The 17,784-nt window shown below is 38.8% G+C and overlaps 1 long non-coding RNA gene across 3 annotated transcripts; it reads right to left on the bottom strand.

Annotated features, from left to right (window-relative positions):
- Positions 1-4,197: 4,197 nt before the first annotated feature.
- LOC123328119 lies at positions 4,198-11,517 on the bottom strand. 3 transcript variants are annotated; one of them, XR_006542917.2, is made up of 4 exons: positions 11,404-11,517; positions 9,468-9,580; positions 6,624-6,748; positions 4,198-4,312 (listed from the first exon to the last, which is right to left on the bottom strand). It is a non-coding gene; the product is annotated as an uncharacterized LOC123328119 (long non-coding RNA). The 3 variants fall into 3 exon arrangements; XR_006542916.2 differs by having other exon boundaries at positions 6,624-6,793; positions 11,372-11,479; XR_006542915.2 differs by having other exon boundaries at positions 11,372-11,479.
- Between the last annotated feature and the right edge of the window lie 6,267 nt (positions 11,518-17,784).

Here is a 17,784-nt window from a genome sequence, read left to right as displayed (position 1 = left end):
TCTGGTGTGCAGTACAGATCTGTTTCCATGAGGCATTTAAGATAGTATCCCAGCAGAGTGCTGTAATGTGGAGAATACCAATCATTTCTAACTTGCATTATTGCTCGAGGGCAGCATTACTGCTGAACTACAAAAGCTGGATCTCGGTAAGTCCATCATTCGCATTTTCTTCTTTCTCCTCTGTCCTCCACACCAACAGTGGGAAATCTGGCTAGGCATTCAAGGCTAACACCAAACAGACAAACCCAGCCAAGCACGGTCTCAACCGTACTCACCTGAAAGCAACTCTGCTTGAACATAAATTGCCCAAGGTTGGGTGTGGGGTGGAGAACCACAAGGATTGGTGACTTTGTGTCATGAATTGGTAGAGTATGGAAACAGAACAGAAATATAATTGTATTTTAACACTAAATACAACATTCAAATTCTTTTCAGGCAGATGATAAGATAAATGCAGGTATTTATGAAAAAACTAAAAGACTTTCAGCAAATCACTGCTCTGTGAAACAGAAGAGCAGTCTTTGTGATTGCATGTTTAACTGATTCATTAGTTCAGTGTACTTGAATGCCATGCACTCTTGAGTTCTAGAAGTTTGTTGAAATATGCCCTAATGGGTTTAATGAACACACATAGTTATCATCTGGGGAGACATTTTATCACTAGGAGAGCTTTAAAATCAGAGTCATAGAGCTGCAAAAATCTTCGGACACTGGATAAAAATCTCCATTTCACAGAGTTGAAAACCACTGTAATTCAAGGGACTTGTTGAAAGTTATACTCAGCATTAGTAAATACATCAAGACTAGAATCCACATCTCTTGACCCTAAGGCCAAAGCCCTTCCAACTGCTCAACTCATTCATCACATTAAGTTCTTTTCTTCAAAAGACCCCATTATGGAGAAATGTTCTAGAACTGTTGTTTGGAAAGTAGGGTCCAAATGCTCCTAAGGGTTTGGAGAAACCATTATTAAAGTTGTACCTTGAATTAAAGTACTTAGTAGAGGTTGAAGACTTCTGTATCATAAAGACCTAGGAAAAATATTCCACCTTAGGAAGAATCTCCTCTTTGATTTACTGAGATTTACTCTCCCTTGCAGAGCATAGTGGTACCTGTTGAATTTTTAAGTATACATATTTGCCTATTCTTTAAATAGTCCAGGTATGCCGATGGTCCAACTAATAGGCCATAAATTCCTGAGACTAACTATTCCCCTTTAGAGTCTAGCTGTCTGCTTTCACCTGATATGATGTATTCATGGAAATAAGACATTAATGTTGGCCTGCACCAGCCATGCCTGCTTGTATGCCGCTAAGTCTTCTCCAGGTCATGTTTGCTTCATGCTCATCATTGTGTGAGGATGAAAGCTAAGATAAGGTAACTTTACAGTTATCAACTGCTGCATAACAAAATACCCCCAAATTCAGTGTTAATAAACCATAATCACTTAGTTTTCATGGTTCTTGTTAGTTTGAGAAGAACTCAACTGGACAGTTCTCACTTGGAATCTCATATTGCTTTAGTGCTGTATCCATTGGGTCTGCAATCATCTGGATGGCTGGAGCATAAGCCTTCAAGGTGGCTGACTCACTTGGCTGCCAAACTGTTGGTGGCCCTAGGCTGGGGGCCTCAGGGCCTTTGTCTCTACAGGTCTGCTTGAATGTCCAAGGTGAAATAGGTAGTACTTTCTTTGACCAAGGCTTTAAAGTTACTTTCATTGTATCTACTGATTGAGGCATTTATGAAGTTCTTCCCATGGAATGGACAAAAGGGACTCACCTCCTGATGGAGGAATGTCAATACTATAGGAAGAGGTTGTGAGATGAGAAATTTATTGGTACAACCATTTTTGGATAATACAGTTTGCCTCAGTAACTTGCCCTGTTCTTTCCATTTGGTTTTATTCCTATTTTTGTTGTAAAATTAAACGTTAGATTATTTTAAAAATTTTCCCTTCTTGTTTTCCCCAAATCTCTCTGCCTGCCTATCACAGCACAGAAATGTTTGTCTTATTCCTCTGAGTGCAGGCATTCTCTCCCATTATTATTGAAGTATAGTTGATTTACAATATCATGTTAGTTTCAGGTGTGCAACATAGTGATTCAGCATTTTTGCAGATTATATTGCATTATAGATTATTAGATAATGTGCTATACCTTAAATCCCTTTTGCTTATCTATTTGAAATTTTTAAAAATATTTATGTATTTGGCCACATCAGGCCTTAGTTGCAGATCTTTGTTGCGTCACGTGGGATCTCTTGTTGCGGGGCATGAGTTCACAGGCTTAGCTGCTCCATGGCACGTGGGACCTTCGTTCCCCAATTAGGGATCGAATCCACAGCCCCCAAATTGGAAGGCAGATTCTTAGCCACTGGACTACCACTTACCTATTTTATATACAATAGTTTATATTTATCAATTCCATAACCCTAATTTGTCCTTCTCCCATCTTCCTTCTCCTCTTTGCAACCACAAGTTTGTTTTCTATGCCAGTGAGTCTCTTTCTGTTTTGTGTATACACTTATTTTGTATTTTTAGATTTCACATAAAGTTATATCATACAATATTTGTCTTTCTCTGTTGGACTTATTTCACTAAGCATAATATTCTCTAGGTCCATCTATGTTGCTGCAAATGGGACTGTTTCATTCTTTTTATGGCTGAATAATATTCCATTAAATGAAAATTTTTTTTAACACAGTCATCTGCTGATGGCACTTGGGTTGCTTCCATGCCTTGGCTATTGTAAGTACTGCTGCTATGAACACTGGAGTGCATGTATCATTTCAAATTAGAGTTTTCATTTTTTCCAGATATATACCCAGGAGTGAAATAGCTGGATCATAAGGTAGCTCTATTAGTTTTTTAAGGAACCTCCATATTATTTTCCATAGTAGCTGTACCAATTTATATTCCGACCCCAGTGTACAAGGGTCCCCTTTCCTCCACATCCTCCCCAACATTTATTTGCAGAGTTTTTGATGAAAACTATTCTGAGCAGTTTGAGGTGTTATGTCACTGTTAATTTGCATTTCTCTTGTAATTAGCAAGATCTAGCATTCTTCATGTACCTACTGATCATGTGTGTGTCTTTTTTGGAAAAATGTCTATTCAAGTCTTATCCCCATTCTTTGGAATTGTTTTTAATATTCAGTTTGTGAGCTGTCTGTGTATTTGGGGTATTAAGTTCTTGTCAGTCATATCATTTGCAAACATTTTGTCCCATTCCGTAGGTTGTATTTTCCTTTTTGAAGGCTTCCCTTGCTGTGCATAGTCTTTTGATTAGGTTCTATTTGTTTATTTTTGCTTTTATTCCCTTTGCCTTGGGAGACTGATCCAATAAAATATTGCTACAATTTATGTCAAAGAGGTTTAGCCTGTGTTCTCTTTCAGGAGTTTTGTGGTTTCAGGTCTTCCATTTAGGTCTTTAAAACCATTTTGAGTTTATTTTTTGTATATGGTGTGGTGTGGGGAAATGTTTTAATTTTATTGTTTTACATGTGGCATTCAGTTTTCCCAACACCACTCGTTGAAGAAGACACTTGTCTTTACCCCAATAAATATTCTTGCCTCCTTTGTCATAGATTAATTGACCATAGGTACATGGGTTTATTTCTGTGATATTCTGTTCCACTGATACATGTATCTTTTTTTTGTGCCAATACCATACTATTCTGATCACTGCAGATTTGTAGCATAAAGCCTAGAAGGATTAAACTCCAGCTTTGTTCTTTTATCCTCAGGATTTCTCTGGCAGTTTGAGTTCTCTTGTGGTTCTATATAAATTTTAGGATTATTTGTTCTAGTTCTATGAAAAATGTCCTGGCTATCATGATAGTGCATGCGTGTGTGCTAAGTCGTTTCAGTCGTGTCCAACTCTGTGCAGCCCTGAGAAACCCCGTTTGTGTGTGCTTACTGTCATTTAATTTATTGTTTTCTAGTTCTTTTTGTAGTTCTCTGTTCATTTCTTTTTCCCCACATTGAGGTTTGATGTGATATGTGTTGACCCATAATTATATCAACTTGCTTTAAACTGATAATCATTTAAGTTCAAACACATTCTAAAAAATCTACATTGTGTTTATTTATTTTAATTGCAGGATAATTACAATATTGTGATGGTTTTTGCTGTATATCAACATGAATTGACCATAGGCATACATGTGTCCCCTCCATCCTGAACCCACCTCCCACTTCCCTACCCACCCTGTCCCTCCAGGTTGTCACAGAGCACTGGCTTTGGGTGCCCTGCGTCATGCATCAGACTCCCACTGGCTGTCTCTTTCACATATGGTAACGTACATGACGATCCTATGTGCAGGGCAGCAGAGGAGACACGGACATAAAGAACAGGCTTTAGGGCTCAGAGAGGGAGAGTGTAAGATGATGAGACTAGCACTGAAACACACACACTGTGTTTTTCATGACCTATTTTACATCTTCATGCTTATCCCTTTACTGTTTATTAGTCATTTACAATTTTTTAAATCTACACACTGGCTTATTTAAGTGATCTCCAATCTTACTATATTTTGCCTTTCTATTGGGATTTTCCCTTTTCTATAGATTCTTGCCTCTTTTCCATTTCGAGAAGACTTTCCAGCATTTTCTCTAGGATAGGCTTAGTATTGCTGAAATCTTTGTTTTTGCTTGTCTGAGAAATTCTCTCTCTTTCTGTTCTAAATGATAATCTTGCTGGTTAGAGTATCCTAGGTTGTGGGTATTTTTCCTTTCAGGACTTTGAATGTCTCATGCCATTCCATTTTGGCCTGCAGAGAAATCAGCTGGTAGCCTTATGGGGGTTCCCTTGTAAATGACTTTCTCTCTTGCTACCTTAACTTTTGCTATTTTAACTATGATATGTCTTGGTGTAAGTCCATTTGGAACCCTCTATGCTTCCTGTACATGGAAATTCATTTCCTTCTTTGGGTTTAGGAAGTTTTTGGCCATAATTTATTCAAATTCATTTTTGATCCCCTTCCCTCTCTTCTTCTGGAACTCCTACGATGCATAGGTTGGCACATTTTATATTATCCCATAGATCTCATATGTTGTTTCCTTTATCTTTGTCTGCTGTCCTGATTATGCAATTCCCATTTTTCCATCTTATACATCACTCAGGTGTTCTTTTGTGTAATTTAGTCAGCTATTCATTGCCTCTAGATTGCTTTCTATCTCAGAAATGGAATTACCTATTGTTGACTGGGTCATCTTTATAATTTCTAGTTCCTTGTTTAAATGATGTCGGTTTATTTTGATAATCTTATTAAATTCAATCAGCATTTTTCAAACCAACCTTGTAACTCACGATCTCAAAGACTGTTTCATTACTTTTCCGGGATTTTCCTTTTGGATTTTTATGTGGGAACATTCCTAGGTAAACTGTGTGTGCCTAATATCTTTGGTGTGAGGGCTAGATTGATTGTGGATACCAGCCATGTCTTTCTTCAGGGGGTGTTAGTGCCCGCTGTCACCTTGAGAGTATGGTTGGTGTAAGAAGGGCTAAAGCCTACACAGGGTGTAAAGAAGGACTTCCTCTCTACTCCATGGCTGTTGTCATGTCAGGAGCAGAATCTGTTCCCCAGTTGCTAGAGAAGAAGTCCTGAGGGTTGGGCTCAAGCAGCTTCTGTTTCCTTTAAGTGTGTTTTTCCTTGTCCCTGTACTGTGACCTTCGCCCCAAAGGAGGTGAGTAGTGAAGTAAGATTCATGTGCTCATCCAGGTCTGATACACTCCCTTTGTAATAGTGTCTGTGACTCTGCTTAGAATCAGCTCACAGTGGCATCCTTTCTCTTCAGTGGTCAGCCCAGATCTAGTGTTCGGATTGTGCCATGCAGTAGGCGGAGCCAGAGCATTCATCAGGCTGGGAGTGAGGGTCAGGGTGCTGCAGTTGCAGGAATTCAAGTGGCTGTGCTGCCATCGGAGGCTTGGGCTGCTTCTGGATCTCTGAGCAAGTGCCAACACCAGCTGCTCCACCAGAACCACATCCCAGGCCTCCTCTCCATCCCTAGATCAAGTCTTTTCTGCCTCAGATCCAATGCAAGGCTGTGGCATAAAGTGGGTGTGTGGTGTGTAAACTCTGCTGAGAGTGGGGACTGTGGTGTGCTGGTCACAAGGGTTCAGATGGCTGCTCTGCCCTCCGGGGTTGGCCCTGCTTAGATGGCACTGCCTGAGCAAGTACCAGCCATGCCCACTGCTGCCGCCCCACCTGAACCACACTCCTGGCCATTTCTGCATCACTAGAGCAAGTGTGCAGTAAGTGAGGCTGGGGTGATGACCGCACTCAGGTTGGAAAGTGTGGTGAGGCAGCAGGCCCCAGTGCGGTGTTCTCACTGGCTTGTCTGTTGGTAAGCCAGTGCGTCCACGCTGTTCCAGTGCGTCTAGACTTCTCAGCCCCTCTGTCACAGCACTATCCTAGCGGCCAAGCGGACTTATTTCCTCACGTGAGACAGGGATACCCAATTGTGGCTTAACCCACTTGATCCCCAGGCGAGGGTCTGCCCCTGGGATTTTAAGTCTCCTCTCAGGGGCCCAGGTCCCAACCCACTGTTTATTTCCCACCCCCCACCCGCCCCCACCCCACCCGGTCATGAGGAAATCTTTCTTGCAGCATTGGTTACATACGAGTTCTGCTGGTTTCCAGTTTTCCATGAGAATTGTTCCACATATAGATGTGTTTTTGAGGTATTGGGAGTTGGGTGGGGAGGTGAGCTCCACCATCTTGATCCCCCTCTCCAGGCACTCTTTACCTTTGAAGAAAGTGAGGACATCCTAACTGGGAGACTTTGTAAACACTGATAGAGAAAAGGAATCAATGGTAAGTCTGGGAATTTACTCCAAAAGTGTAAGCCTGCATTTTTTATTATAGTAGTAGAGATGCTGACCCTCACTAAAGCTATGTCTTAGCAAGTAAGTGAAATCACTTTTTAAATAGCTATAATAGAGCTTTCACTCTTATAATAGTATGTACATATTAACACAATGGAATATTATTCAGCCATTAAAAAAGAAAATTCTAACATGCATGGATAAATGCTGAACCCAAGATGCTGAGCGCTCTTCAGTCACAAAAAAATAAATAGTATATGATTTCATTTACATGAAATATGTATAGAATGATGGTTGCCAGGGAATAGAATGGGAGCAGTTGTTTAATATGGGGTTTTAGTTTGGGAAGATGGAAACATGAAAATGAAAGGTGCCGGTGGTTGCACTATATGAATGTACTTAGTGCCACAGAACTGTACATTTACAAGTGGTTAACGTGTAAGTTTGATGTATATTCTACAATGAAAACTAATTTGTGAGTTAAGGGCAACTTATATTACAGGTGCTGTATTTAGTGTATTATATGAATAGCTTTGTTTGAACCTGATAATACTTTATGAGGTAGAGAGATACTGCTTTCCTATCATTTTACAGAAAAGAAAACTAACTCTTGGAGAAGTTAACTTTCCCATGTAATTTTAGGTGGAGAATTCAGACACTCCAGAGAAACACTGCCAACAACTGCCCTGTCTCTATAATCATAGAATTAGCTGATACAGGAGAAAGGGAGGTGTACAAACAGATTATATCACTGCTGTTTCAAACCTGACAAAAAAGTCAAGTATCTACCCAAAAGCATTGGCGCCAACAGCACGTCTATAAAAGCCAAAGAATCTAACAGAACGGAGCTGTATGTATAACCTTCAAGGAACTGCTAACAGGTACCTTCTGGAATTTTCTTAATTCTATAGTACGGTATAACACAAGGCAGAAATGAGTAAGAGTTGGTGAGAACCATATGAGGAATAGTGTAAGATGAAATGCAGCATCTGTCTGGATAGTTATCCTAGAGTAACCTTGCAATGAATAAGTCTGCTTAAACAAACTGGATCATATACTGCTAGAATTTCTCAGAGCCTTTTACCAATACTGTGGTATGCCCATTGCTTGATGTGAGGTCAAACTGAGGCCCAGTTGGACCTCAATGAAACCATTTTGAAGAAATTTACTGTTGAAATTAAAGCCTTCTGTTCAGAGTATTTTATTGTTAGTGAAAGAATCACTAAATGATTGTACTCAGTTTTCTAATGCTGACCAGAACCAGAAGTAGAAAGAAAATGTCCTCACTCACACCTCAGGTTCTAGAAGACATCCAGAGTTACCAAATTATCCATTACTTACCTGATCTCCTAAGACTTCCAGCCTAATTCCAAATAATAGAATGGTTTAGCCACCTTTGAGGATTACTGAATTTAGGAGAATGTGTCCCCCAGATGAAAGAATGTGGGTGTAAGAACTAGAGAGTGCTAACCTAGCAAGCAGAGCACCCCAGCTTTTCAGATCCTACTTCTGGTTTGTGTGACAGGTAAGAGAACACTGCCCCCACCAAGGCTTTCCAAGTGGCCATCTTACGTACAGTCCCACCACAGAGGCCTTTTCTGGGACTTCACTGATGGTCCAGTGGCTTAGACTCAGCGCTCCCAATGCAGGGGGCCTGAGTTCAATCCATGGTTGGGGAACTAGATCCCACATGCTGCAATGAAGATAGTAGATTCCACCTACCACAGCCAAATAAATATACAAAGAGACCCTTTCTGATTTGAGTCCCTCTTTTCACTGGGTCCCCACCTAAGAGTCAGTGGGAACTTGGATGATCACTTTATACATATTTTAATCCACAGGCCCTTGAATGAGAAGTCATGACCCTAAGAGAACAGCAAACCATAAAAAAAAAAAAAAAAAAAAAATCATGGGCTTTAAGGTTTGACTCAGTCTTTTAGCCTGACGACCTGAAGCAAGTTATAGCATGCTAAACTTCAGATCCTCCTCTAAAAATGGACAGTAAAGAATCTGGCTGCCTAAGTTTATCAAGGATAAAATTAAATAATGCAGAAATTCCTGATACAAAATAAATATGTTCCTTCTCTCATAAGAAACATCAGGATAGCTTTACTTCTCTTGGGACCATCGCCTGTTGGATTCTACAATGGGGTAGAACTGTCCCACCTCCTCAACCCCAGCCTTGTTAGTACATGAGATTCATTTTGGCCCTTCTCATTTCTCTAGAGGGGACACATTTCTTCAGTTCTGGTTATCATAAGACAGTGTAGTTACACAGACTTCCTGTGCTTCACTTTCTTTATCCATTTGGACTAGGTGCTTTTTAGGATTCCCGATTTTAAATCCCAGAGAGTTTAGGACTCTCTGAGCAGCTACCATAGAAAGCACCCTCTAAGCCCTGGTCTTCAAGATGCACAAATATACCAAGAAGGAATTACTGCATTTGTGAAAGTGGATGGGCACCCACAGTCAACAATCTCTGAAACTCAGTCATTGAGTTACGAACTGAAGACTGATTCTTAAAATATTCTTCAAGACAAATGTCTCAATAGCATAAAGCATGCTGGCATGGCAAGGAAAAAGCCTTTTCAATCAGCAGAATGGCCCATGTGAGAACCACGCGGTACTGACAGAACTTACCTGCAACTGTGGACACTGGGATTCTAAACATACGTGGCTGTCCAGGCAGCAGGAATGGATGTGTGCATGTACATCCCTATGTCAAATTTGGATCTAGTCTCCACTGAGGACAACTGGAAAAGCAGGATAATACTTGAATTGGGACAAAAGTAAAGATCAAGGACTACTATATTTAAACCTGATAAAATTCTCTTGTTTGGGGGTTAAGACAGTGGTTTAAGTACCAGAGAGCATTTGGCAAAATCTGGAGACATTTTAACTGTGAAGAAATATTATAGTGTCTAGTGGGAAGAGGCTAAGATACTACTAAACATCCTGTAAAACACAGGACATGCTCTCACAATAAAGAATTATCCAGCTTGAAATGGCAATACTGCCAAGGTAAGACAATACCAGATTGCTAGCGCTCTCAGGTAACTGCAACAGATTCTTTCTGAAGAGTATCATTGTAAACCTGTACAAATGAGCCCATTTTAAAATAAAGTCTTGAAGTAAGTCAGAAAAAGACAAATATCCTGTGATATTGCTTATATGTGGAATCTAAAAAAAAAAAGGTACAAATTAACTTATTTACAAAACAAATAGAGTCACAGAAGTAGAAAACAAACATGCTTACCGGTGGGTAAGGAGTGGGAGAAAGCATAAATTGGGAGATTGGAACTGACATATACGCACTACTATATATAAAACAGATATCTAACAAGGACCTACTATATAGCACAGGGAACTCCACTCAGTGATCTGTGGTGACCTATCTAGGAAAAGAATCTAAAAAACAGTGACCATATGTGTGTGTATATATATATAACTGATTCACTTTGCTGGCCACCTAAAACTAACACAACATTGTAAATTAACTATACTCCAATACAATTTTGTTTAATTTAAAAAATAAAGTCTTGTCACACAAGGATAAACAAGAGACAATCATACATGAGAACCAGGAAAATGGTCAGAAGAAGAAAAGATGCAGAGGCTCCAGATACTGGGACCATTAGCTTACCATGTTCAGGAAGTAAAAATAAGATGGCCAGCATTTCCAAGGAACAGGAAATCACAAAATTACAGAGCAGATTTGGTGAAAAGAGTACTAGAACTAACATAGTAATCCCAATTAAGAATGCAATGACTGGGTTAAATAGCAAATTAGAAATAATTTAACAGAATTGGAAGGCAAATCAGAAGGAAGTATTCAAAATAAAACTCAGAGATTCAACACTGATAAGAAACTAAGAAAAAGTAGAGGACACAATAAGAGCAGAAGTAACAAAAAATACTGGAGTCAATGACAATTTTCTAAAGCTAAAGATATGAACTACCGGATCTGAGAAGCTGTAAGAAACCAAAGCAATATAAATTAAAAGCAATTTATTCCTAAATATATCATAATTAAACTTCAGGAAAATATTTAAAATCTTACATGCAGTGGACAAAAGACATGAAAATAAAAAGGTCATTGTAGTAGAATGATTCAATAATAGTCCCTCCTTATTTGCAGGGAATATATTCCAAGACACCCACTGGATTCCTGAAACCACAGATAGTACCAGGTTCTATATATACATGATATTTTTTTCTTCTACATACCTATGATAAAGTTTATGTATGAATAAGGCACATTAAGACTTGTTCACTCAGTCGTGTCCAACTTTGCAACCCCATGGACTGCAGCCGACCAGGCTTCCCTGTCCTTCACTATCTCTTGGAGCTTGCTCAAACTCATGTCCATTGAGTCAATGATGTCATCCAACAATCTCATCCTCTGTCACCCCCTTCTCCTCCCGCCCTCAGTCTTTTCCAGCATCAGGGTCTTAGTAAAATAGAGAAGTTATAATGTACTATAATAAAAATTATGTGAATGCAGTCTATTTCTCCCTCAAAACACCCTATTGTACTATACTTACCCTTCTTGTGATGACATGTGATGATACAATACCTTCAGGAGGAGATGAGATGAAGTGAGATGGGAAGTCAGAGGGAGCATCATCCACTTCAGCTGATCCTGGAACACTGATCCATGACAATGTCAGTGGTTGGGGAATCCTGAGAAAAACAGAACTGGACAGTGCTGGATTAAAGTGCTACTCAGAACAGTGCCTAATTTAAGACTGATGATTTATTTCTGGAATTTTTCATTTAAATATTTTCTGAACATGCTTGGGTAACTGAAACCATGGAAAGTCAAATCACAAATGAGGGGGTACTACTATTGCTTTAAACTTACATTAGTAATTATATTAAGTAAATAGATTTACCCTATTTAAATTCCGTCACTTGAATCTCTTGGGGGAAAAAAGTAGCCCTTGTAGTTATTGACAGGATATATAAGGACTCCAAAAGAGTGAAAGTCAAAGAATGTGTACAAATATATTATTTAAAGTTTTAGGAATTAGCTAATTTCTCAAGCAAAGCAATGAAATCCAAAAGATAAGGACATGCTTTATTCAGTATTCAAAAAAAAGCACAAGAGTTTTCACTGGAAGCCTTGACCTAAAATTTATGTAGCTATATTAGTATCATTTAAAGCAGGGGTCTCCAACCTCTGGGATCTAAAGCCTGATGATATGAGGTGGAGCTGATATAATAATAACAGAAATAAAGCTCACAATAAATTTAATGTGCTTAAGTCATCCTGAAACGATTCCCCCAACCTTGGTCCATGGAAAAATTCTCTTCCACAAAACTGGTCCCTGGTGCCAAAAAGGCTGGGGACCACTGATTTAAAGAATGCTTGAAGGTGAAGAGCATTACTGTAGATTAAAACTGACACTTCACAATGATCAAAGGCTTGACTTACTGGGGAAATAAGACAATCTTAAATTTTAGTCCTCTAATGACACAGCCTCAGAATATTTAAAGGAAACATAGAACTATAAGGAGAAATAGATTCATACATTGTGGAAGTGATATAACACAGAAGAAATACAATTTGAACAAAACATTTTTCAAAAACTGATTGATGTCTTGGGCCATAAGGCAAGTTTCAAAAAGTATTGAATCTATTGAATATGCTTTGTGAAAATGCAATTAAACTGAAATATAATTCAGCTAGAATATTTCAATCAATGTAGAAATTCACTTCTAAATAACCAGTAGGTAGAAATAAACCATGATGGAAATTAGAGAATATTTTGAGCTGAATATTTTATGAAAAGAACTTGTGGGATGTAGCAAAATCCGTATTATACATTTAAGATATTAACTTCTAAATACAAGACAGATAAATATTAATGAGCTAAATATCCATCAAGAAATTAGGAAAATGGTGAATAAAATTTAAAGGATTAAAATATTAAAGCCAAAATTTGATTCTTTAAAATGTCTAATCAACATTTTAAACTTTTGACAAGACAGAATCAAATCAGAGACAGGCAAGCAACCAGTATCAAGAATGAAAGAAGGAAACCCATGCACCTATGGGCACCTTATCTTTGACAAAGGAGGCAAGAATATACAATGGAGAGAAGACAGTCAATTCAATAAGTGGTGCTGGGAAAACTGGACAGCTACATGTAAAAGAATGAAATTAGAACACTTCCTAGCACCATACACAAAAATAAACTCAAAATGGATTAAAGACTTAAATGTAAGACCAGAAACTATGTGGAAAACTTAAGCAGAACACTCTGAAATGAATTGCAGCAAGACCGTCTATCACCCACCTCCTAGAGTAATGGAAATAAAATAAAAAATAAACAAATGGGACCCAATTAAACTTAAAAATTTTTGCACAGTGTAGAAAATCATATACAAAATGGAAAGACAATCCTCAGAAAGGGAGGAACTAACTGCAAATGAAGGAATGGACAAAGGATTAATCTCCAAAATATACAAGCAGCTCAATATTAGAAAAACAAACAACCCAATAAAAAAATGGGCAGAAGACCCAAACAGACATTTCTCCAAAGAAGATATACCGATGCTAATAAACACATGAAAAAATGATCAAGATCACTTATTATCAGAGAAATGCAAATCAAAATAAGGTATCACCTCACACTGGTCAGAATGGCCATCATCAAAAAATCTACAAACAGTAAATGCTAAAGAGGGTGTGGAGAAAAGAGAACCCCTTGCACAGCTGATGGGAATGTAAATTGATACAGCCACTATGGAGAACAGTATGGAAATTTCTTTAAAAACTAGGAATAAAACTAACATATGACCCAGCAATCCCACTACTGGGCATATACCCTGAGAAAACCATAATTCAAAAAGACACATGTAGCCCAAAGTTCATTGCAGCACTGTTTACAATTGCAAGGACATGGAAGCAACCTAGAATTCATCAACAGATGAATAGATAAAGAAGTTATGGTACATATATGCAAATAAATATTATTCAGCCATAAAAAAGGAATGAATTTGAGTCAATTCTATTGAGGTGGATGAACCTAGAGCGTGTTATCCAGAGTGAAGTAAGAAAAACAAATAGCATATATTAATGTATATATATGGAATCTAGAAAAATGGTACCAATGAGCCTATTTTCAGGGCAGGAATAGAGACACAGATAGAACAGACTTGTGGACACAGCAGTGGAAGGAAAGGCTGGGATGAACTGAGAGAGAAGCACTGAAACATATGCATTACCATCTGTAAAACAGATAGCCAGTGCAAGTTGCTATATAATACAGGGAGCTCAACCTGCGCCCTGTGACAACCCAGAGGGGTAGGATGGGGTAGGGGATTGGGAGGAGGTTCAAGAGGGAAGGGAAATATGTATACTTATGGCTCATTCACGTTGTTGTATGGCAGAAACCAAAACAACATTGTAAAGCTATTATCTTCCAATTAAAAAAAATTTTTTAAGTATTCTAGTAAAATAATAATCCAATTTGGCAAACACTAAGGAACAAAATATGGAGTTCAAAAATAGATTTACATATATTTTCAATTGATTTTCAACAAAACTACCAAGTAGAATTCAATGGGAATAGGAAAGTATATTTTTATTTGTTTTTTGGCTTACAAATAGTGAAGTGTGAAAGGGAAAGTCACTCAGTCATGTCCAACTCTTTGCGACCCCATGAACTATACAGTCCATGGAATTCTCCAGGCCAGAATACAGGAATGGGTAGCTTTTCCCTTCTCCAGGGGATCTTCCCAACCCAGGATTGAACCCAGGTCTCCTGCATCACAGGCAGATTCTTTACCAACTGAGCTATCAGGGAAGCCCTGCTTACAAATAATGCTAGAACAAACAGATATCAATGTGGAAATAAATGATCCTCAATTCTCACCAAAATCTATATACAAAAGCTAATTTGAAATTAGTCAGTTGAGTGAAATAATTGAATTTTTAGAAGTGAGTGAAACAATTACATTTTTAGAAGAAAAATTAGGAGAGAAATATCCATAACCCTAGAATAAAAACATATTTCTTAGATAAGACATAAAACATACGACCCACAAAAGGAAAATATTGATAACTTGAACTTCACCAACCTTTAATATGTTCATTTTTTGAAGGACAGCATGAAGAAAATGAAAATCCAAGTCACGTACTGGGAGAAAATATTTCTAACTCATATATGTATATAAAAAAAGAACAGGTATCTAAAATGTATTTTAAAATGCCTATAATACAGTGAGATGAATAATCCAACAAAATATGACAAAATATTTAAAGAAATCCTCACAAAAGATGGCATGTGGATGGAAAACAAACATATAGAAAAGATCTTCAACAGATGATTAAATTTAAAGCCATAATGAGATATAACCAGACACTCACTAGAATGAATAAAATTTAAAAGACTGACAATATCAAGCATTCCTGAGGGTATGTGGCATCTGGAGCTGTCATACTTTGTTGATAAAGTATGTCAACAAAGTAAAATGTAAAATGGTACCACTTTGGAGTGTAGTTCTGTGGTTTCTGTTAAAGTTAAACCTATACCTACACCAAGTGATCTACCGATTCTACTCCTAAACATTTATCCAATAAAAATTAAAGTGTTTGTCCCCAAAAATATTTCATAAGAATATACACAGCAATCTTATTCATAATCACCAAATAATTTAAATGTCACTCGACAGCTGAAATAAATAGTGTGTATTTAGGATGGATAAACACAATATCCAAAAACAAAATGTAAGAAACTACTGATATATCCAACATAAATGAATCTCAGGAGTATTATGTACTGTAAAAGAAGGCAAATATAAAGGATATATATTGTATGGTTCCATTTAAGAACCATAGCAAAGAACAAACAAAAAACTAATTTATAGTGATAGAAGATAGCACCAGCTAATTTGGCTCAGATCGTAAAGAATCTGCCTACAATGCAGGATACCTGGGTTTGATCCCTGGATCGGGGAGATCCCTGGGTCAGGGAGATCACCTGGAGAAAGGAATGGCAACCCACTCCAGTATTCTTGCCTGCAGAATTCCATGGCCAGAGAAGCCTGTCGGGCTACACTCCACGGGGTCGCAGAGAGTCACAACTGAGCAATTAACACTTTCACTTTTCTTTCACAGTGATAGGAAAAAAAAAAAAAGGAATGAAAGAAAGGACATGATATATCACTACAGAGTCTACAGAAGTTGAGAGAATTATTTAAAAACTGTATGCCAATATATTTAAGACATAAGTAAAATGGAAGATGTAATATCCAATAACCAAAACTAAGAATAAAATATCTGCATTTTTTAAATTTAAAAAGTTGAACATAATTAGAAGTCCAAACTCAGCTTTCACTTACAACAACAATTTGAGAAGAACTGGTGTTCTTCCAGAGAAAAAAAAAAAAAGGAGGACTGAGATGGACCAAGATAACAGAGTAGAAGACCTTGAGTTCATCTCTGCTCATGGACACACCAACATTACAAATATTTACAGAACAACCATCTATGAAAAAGACCAGAACCTAACCAGAAAAGGTCTTCTACAACTAAAGATATAAAGAAAGAGCCAAAACAAGATGAGTTAGGAAGGGCCGAGTCACTGCATAGTCAGGTGGGTGACCCACAAGCAGAAGTTTTGTTCCAGAAGTCCTCCCCAAAGAGTGAGGGATCTGAGTCCCACATCAAGCTCCCCAACCCTGGGGATCCTGCAGCAGGAACACAAGCCCCCAGAATGTTTGGCTTTGAAGGCCAGTGGGGCATACTCTGGGAGTCCCAGGATGCTGAAAGAAATAGACTGCACATGCAAATCTCACTTGTTTAGGGATCCAAGAATGCATTAGCAATTTGAAATGAACCTGGATCAGACCTACCTGCCAATCCTTGAGAACCTCCTGGAGAGGCAGGAGGCAAATGGAGCTCATCCTGGGGATGCAGACACTGGTAGCAGTCATTCTGGTGAAACTTGTTCGATTATGTGGACATTGGTGCTGGAAAGCACCACTTTGGAATCCTCCCTCTAGCATATTAGCCTCAGAACCCAGCTGCACCCTCTCCAGACAGCGTATAGGCACCAAGGCAGAAGCCTGGCCCCAGGAAACAGTAGCCACAGCCGCAGACCTAGCCCACCCACCACAAAACCAGCACCAGTGTTGAGACCAACCACCATCAGGCCAACACAAGCTTCAGGACACCCTGGACCCCACAGCCAGCTGTGTCGGGAATCAGCTCTACCCACCAGCAGCCTAAAACCAGCTCTAGGTCCCCTGAACCCTACAATCAGACCAAGGACCCAGTTCTGCTTTCTGGTGGCCAGACACTAGATCTCAGAACCAGGCTTTACCCACTAGTTGGAGGCGAACCAGCCCTAGGCTCTCCTGGACCCCAACTTTGCCCACCCAGGAAACAGCACTAGTCCTGGGGTAGCACAGCCAGCCAACTTGTGATCCCAGCCCTGCCAGCCAGTGGTCAGCAGCCTCTGCAAATGTAAGGCACATCAATCAACTGGACAGGGGTACCAACCAAGCCTACCAGATTGCCCACAGTCATGAGCCCACATAAAGGGCAGCCCTAGAGCACAGAGCTCTGGTGATGAGAGGGAAGTGTGATCCTGGGACACAGAGGTCATCTCCTGAAAAGGCCATCCCCTCCAAAGGCCATTTCTGGAAGACTGGAAAATGTAACCAACCTACCAGATAACTAGAAATAAGAAAAACAAAGTTAGGCATAATGAGTCAACAGAGGAACACATACTAACAAAGGAACAAAACAAAAACTCAGAAGAAGAAAGATTATTGAACTCTGAAGACTGGATGCACAGATATACAAGTTAGAAGTTTTTAAACAAAGAGTTGGGAAACAAAGAGTCAAACATATGAAGAATAACTGAGATGAAAAAGACACTAGAAGGTAATAACAAATGAAATGATATATTCTTTTCTATTAGCAAGCTGAAAGACAGTAATG

This window comes from Bubalus bubalis, chromosome 11, assembly GCF_019923935.1.
Source record: "Bubalus bubalis isolate 160015118507 breed Murrah chromosome 11, NDDB_SH_1, whole genome shotgun sequence".
NCBI lineage: Eukaryota > Metazoa > Chordata > Mammalia > Artiodactyla > Bovidae > Bubalus > Bubalus bubalis.
Note: the sequence above shows the minus strand (reverse complement) of the source record. Positions and strands in the feature narration are given on the sequence as shown.